Genomic DNA, 6,188 nt, shown 5'->3' with positions numbered 1-6,188 from the left:
TCGGGGTGAGTTCGGATGGCTAACGGGATTTTGATGTGAAAATGCAGCAGAATTGCAGAGCAATAGCTCTCGCGATCGCGAGCACAGGGCTGCGATCGCATAGAAGAAGTTGGAGGAGCTCAGTATTTCTTTTTGCACTATGCGATCGCGTAAAGGGCTCTGCGATCGCATAGGTCTGGGAGTTTGGTCAGTGCGGTCGCGTGGCTAGGTGTGCGATCGCGTAGAAGAGGAAAGGAGTGCTCTGCGATCGCAAGGGGTGTTCTGCGATCGCGTAGAAGGAATTTTTGGGAGGTTTGAGATTGTGATATGCGATCGCATTAGTAGTGTTGCGATCGCATAGAGGAAAGACTCGGCGGACAGAATAGTTTTAAGGGTTATTTCAGTCGCGAAACCCATCATTTTTCCACCATTTTTACACCGCCTTGAGAGCTTTTTGATCGATTTTGACGGGGATTTCAACGGGTATTGATTTGAGGTAAGTCTCATGACTAGAAAACACCATTTTATGGAAGAATCAACACTCAAATTCATGAAAGTGGGTAGAAATTGTGAAGAACTAGGGCTTGGTTTTTGAAAACGAATTTTTAGGATTTGAAAGGCCATTTGAGCTCCGTTTTCGATAAACTTTATATGTACGGACTCGTGGCGAGACGAGGAATCCGTTGGTGTGATTTTCGGAATTTTTCGAGAAGTGGGCCCGGGGCTCGGGTTTTACCAACTTCGTGAATTTTAGTACTTTTCGAGTATTTTTGATTGGGTTATGTTTCTTTAACCCATATTTATGTATTCGCTGTGATTTTGACTAGATTCGACGCGCGAGGAGGTCGATACAAAGGGAAAAGGCATTGCGGACCAGTCTACGGCCGGTTAGAGGTGAGTAGTTGGTGTATATGATGGCCTGAGGGTTTGAAACCCCGGCTTATCACATTGTGACGCTATTGTAGGGCGTGACTCGCACCCCATGGCAGGTGCGGCGTTGGTTATGACTGGGGATAGTGACTTGGTCCATCCCGAACAAGAATGTTTCTATATTGGCGACTGATACACACCCTGTATTGAATATATCTAGGCTTATTGCCGTGTTTGGGGCCTTGTGCCGATCTGTAGCATCCTTAGAGGATGAATGTCATTGTGATAGCATGCTTTGTATAATCATTGATCTCAGTCCTGTGTTTAATCACTGTTATGAAATGCTAAGTCACTTTTCCTGAAGTTAAATATCTAAAGTATATTCTTCTTAATAAATTGGAAATTGGGAAATTAATTGAATCTGTTACGTGACTCATATGCATGTTGTGGACTGAGTATGGATCGGGCTGCACGCCGCAGCGAATGGTATGATTATATTGCGCTTGGGCTGAAGGAGCCCCTCCGGAGTCTGTACACACCCCCAGGGAGCGCCGTCGACGTTAAATGGATCAAGCTACGCGCCGTAGCGGTCATGTGCATTGCATTGCATCCTTACATTATACTTGACTGATATATTTGAAGTTGTTTTGCTGTTGGTTCGTAGTTAGGTGTTGGACTGTTAGTTTTAGCTTTACTTAATCCTTCTCAATTTTAATTATAACAACAATTATGAGTATATGTAAACCCCCCAAGAGAAATTGTTAGACGTATATATGTTCCCGATAGAGGTGGCATTTCGTGGATTTCTTATCTTCAGACATTTTATATGCTTATTACTCACTGAGTTGGTAGTACTCACCCCCTACTCCCTGCACCTTGTGTGCAGATTCAGGTACTTCGGGAGCTTAGTTGAGCTAGCCGCTGGTTTCCAGAGTTCCAGGAATGGTCGAGGTAGCTGCTATGACGTCCGCAGGACCCGACTCCTCTCTTATCCCTTTATTATTTCCGTACTTTAGAACATACTTATTTTGAGGATTCTTGACTCTGTATTAGTTAGAGGCTCTAGACTCATGACCCCAGGTTTTGGGAGTTACAATTTATGTCAGTATTTTGTGTTGTTTTAATTGAGTATTTCAACTGTGAGTATTAATATTTGATTTTAAGTATCTGATTAATTGATTTTGAGCTTTGTGCTCGGGTTGAGAGAGTAGATGGTCGGGCTTGCCTGGCATTAGTGTTGGGCGCCATCACGACCGGGTTTGGGGTCGTGACAAGTTGGTATTAGAGCCTAGGTTACTAGGCCTCATGAGTCATGAGCTGGTTTAGTAGAGTCTCGTGGAACGATACGGGGACGCCTGTATTTCTCCACGAGAGGCTGCAGAACCTTTAGGAAAACGTCACTTTCTTGGAATTCTTCTTGTGCGTACTTGATTCAGCTTGAGATATACCTCTTGAAATTCCTTCCACACGTCAGTATGCGCACCTGAGCGCTTAGTAGTATATGCGCCTTGATGGCTTGTGCTTCCCCGGATCGAGGGGGGGGGGGGGGCGAGGATGGTAATCTCCGTGAGTTGATGTTGGGCCAGTCTGGAGGACATGAGGCCGGACCTTTGCTTATGGCTTGAGCACCAAGGTGCTGATTTTGTGAGTTGGAGTTATGAACTTATATGTTCAGTATTGTCCCAAATTGTGGGAATGGCTGCTGGATAGCTACGTAATGAGTATGTTGGTACTGTGTAGTGTGTATGACAGTGGAAGGTATACAAAAAACATGAACTAAATGTAAAGCTAATGGGTAATTGGCTTATGAGGGGAAACCATTTGTTATACTAGTTAGATAAGTCTGGGAGCTAAGATCGCTTCTGTAAATGTATTATGACGAAATCTATGTCGAGGAGCACACCGTGAAGGTCGAAAACATTAAGGAGAGAATATGTTCTTACTCGGTTGAATATCCCAATAATGGAGGATCGAAAGGTATCTTCTATGTGTTATGATTCGAATAGGTGCAACCCATGCCCATGTATCAAATTTGATAATATAATAAATGTAGTATTGAGATTTATGTTAATATACATTGTGATGCTTGTCAAGTTGTGGCCGTGTTGCTAGGATGGTTTTGGTGATTCTCTGGCAGGTGGATAGGCCCAATTACAAGGGAAACTCTGCCGAAATTTTTGGGACTTAGTGAAAATTTGGTCGCCTGGAGGGTAGGCTTAACTGTTATGTGAGTGAATGCAAGAAAATGCAGAAGAGTTAAAATTCCAGATGATTTGAGTTTCCACAAGCTTATGAAAGAGCGAGTTCAATCTCACTATGGTATTACGACAGCAATGGAGCATATGCGTTATGAGTATAGTGTGTTGTGATATATGGCTTCGAGCCAAGTTGGGGAGCTTGCTAGTGGTTAGCGGATTGGTGGTTATGTACTATGTTAGTTCTGATTTGATGCATGCTGGTGAATCAGCTCTGGTAGTGGAGATTGGGCCGGGAATGGCACGAGTGAAGGGAAAATTTTGACAAAGATGTCATGAGCTCGGATGAGCAGGAAAGAAGTTTCGATTGTTAAGGTAAATTGGTATTGTCTTCAGCGTCACCTAAGATCGGTGTTTTGTAAAAAGGGCTTTGCGTCCTGGCTAATGATTCTTGATCGCTCTTCAGCGTTAGTGCGACCGGTGGTTTGGAGGTACGCCCCAAATATTGTTGCGGTAGGTTGTGGGAGTGTGTCCCACTGGAAGATTATATAAGTGTGGCATGTAGTCACTTGATTGATTAAAGATGTAACCAAGTATCAAGGTTGTGGTGATGTCGTTAAATTGAGGAATTCATGCCTGGAGGGCACTTGGCATATTGGGTTGTGAACTGGGAAGGATTACCCCGATTGTGATGGTTGTTCTTGTGTGTTATGTGAAAAACGGAGTTATTATGGACCCTTGAAAGGTTGTCAAACTGGTTCATTGTGAGCAGAATCGGCTTGAAGTCGGTGGATGGACTTAATGTGAATAATGGATCTATATCAGGCCAGATGTGTGCATTTTTGTAACGCGGTCCTCATGGAGGAGTAGTTAGGTTGATGCTTCATTGGCAGATATCTCTCGTAGTGTTGCATTACGCCGTGTGATTTGTGAAATGACTCGAGAAATTGCTTATGTGTTGAGAATCCACGTAGGAATGATGTTACTTGAGCAGCTTGGCTCTTGAAATTCAGACTGTATATTGCACCGCAGTTGTGCTTGAGTTTTGTAGTTTATAACGCTAAATATCCCTCAGGGATGATATTATGCACTTAGCATGTTCATGACCGATATTCGGTATTTTGTTATAATGAGTAGATTTGGCTCGACGTGTATCTCCTTATGTGAGATCTATGTGTGGATCGGGTGGCACGCCGCCATGGGTATGTTATCCGGATCGGGTTGCACGCCGCAACAGTGTGAAATCGAGTATAGTTTTCTATACGCTATCTTTGTATGCCTTGCTACCTGTTTTCCAAGGAAAGTCTGTATTTGTGCGTAGGATTTGGTAATTCCTTCCAGAGCTCGTTTTCTTTTGTATTGCGTTCGAATTGGTAGCCTATTGGCACATTGGGGCATCATATACAACTTATAATTATGTCTGGAGTGGCTTATTGCCCGAACAGTTCGTACTGGGTAAGACGAGATCATTGAATTTGAGATTAGTGCAATTTGAGTATGTGAAGTAAAATTAAAGAGCTAACACCATTGTTTGGCTCAGAATGAGGTGATAGTTCTTGCCAAGAGTATAGAACTAATGAATTGTTGTGTCCGTAGTAGTTATGAATGTGTACAGGTCTCATCCGTCGTGTCAGTATTGTAAGAATTTGAACAAGACCTGTGTATGTCATGCAGATCATGGGAGGTGTAGTGATTCCTCCTAAGTGATTAGATAAATGATCTTCGGATGATTGGGGAAATGATATTGCTAAGTGGAAGTGATTTGATGAGAGTATATGTCTCAGAAAAAGGTAATGTGATTAAACTGATTATATTTCGGCAGTAGTGCGGCATGTTCTTGTTGGGTCCACTGGTGGTATTCGAGTTTGCTCGGTAGCACAGGTAAATATCGAGTATCTGTCGTGGAATAAAGGAGTATCAAATGTGTGCATGTATTCGCACGGTGGAAACTGGGATCAGGTATGATGATTTGTGTGTTTTATGGAGTTCTGATGTACAGGCTATGTTGTGATGTTGGAATTCAGACTGGTTCTCTTAGTGTTGGAAGATTTTGAACTATTGCATTATGGGCTATGTCGGAAAATGCCACAGGCTGCGTGGCAAGGTGCATTAGACTATGTTCTAGTAGAATGGGTTATATTTCAAGGACCAGCGGATGGCTGGAAAGGATTGATGTTCTTGATTGGGCCTTCGTGGCGGATGCCAGTGCAGAGGCTTCTACCATTGATTCAGTTCCAGTATTGAGGGACTGTTCGGATGCATTTCTTGTGGCCGGACATATCGCCGGGTGAGATTGTGGATTTCGGTACTTAATTGGTGCCGGACACCGTATCGTACGGCTCTGGCAGGGGTTATAGTAGTGGAAGGAGCAGCTTCGGACTTCTTAGTATTGAGTTCGTTGGCAGGCCAGCGTGGCTACGTATGTAGCTTGAGTTAGCTTGGTTAGTCCCAAGTTGTATTGTTGAGGGACAGGTTAATTCGATCGTTATTGAACTTGTTAGTGAGCTGAGGAGATCTAGGAGTTACTTTTTCTGTGCTGTGAGGCGTATGATTTGCTGGTTATGGGCACACGTGGTGCAGTTCTATTAGGGGATTCATAGTGGAGGTCGAGCGGGAAGAGTAATTGCGTGTCGCTCGGTAAAATGGAGTGTTGGGTATGGCCTATCAGGTTGCGTGTCGTGTGTTATCTGTTTCACCGTGGGTGTGATGAATTGCGTTAGTGTCAGACATCAATTGTGTGTGGCTGTTGAATTTTGATTCACAGTGTCTTGAGGCGCTTCATGTGTAACAGTGTTGGGATAGGATCGCGTATTGTAGCGAGGCTACGTGGAGTTATGATCTTTCGAGGTAGATTCAGCTGTTATATTTCTACGATGCGAGACGGAGTCTCAGCCTTGTGTTGTAATGGTATTGATGAGCTTGAGGTACAGCTCTTTCGTTGGAGCCGTTTGTCCCGATTTGAGCATGTTCAGACCGTTTCTTACGGGTGCGTGTATTATGCAGGTTGTGGTTTAGGCTTGTATGGAGATATCATATCACCAGAGTGGTGTTGGATTCGAGGTGATCGTTGGGTTCATTAATGCATACGGACAGATTTGATCTCAGCTTGTTAGGAAGATAATATCGAGGTTTGACCCGAAAATC

The sequence above is a fragment of the Nicotiana attenuata genome, unplaced genomic scaffold, assembly GCF_001879085.1.
Source record: "Nicotiana attenuata strain UT unplaced genomic scaffold, NIATTr2, whole genome shotgun sequence".
Classification (NCBI taxonomy): domain Eukaryota; kingdom Viridiplantae; phylum Streptophyta; class Magnoliopsida; order Solanales; family Solanaceae; genus Nicotiana; species Nicotiana attenuata.
The sequence above is the reverse complement of the archived record's forward strand: the minus strand, read 5'-3'. Positions refer to the sequence as shown.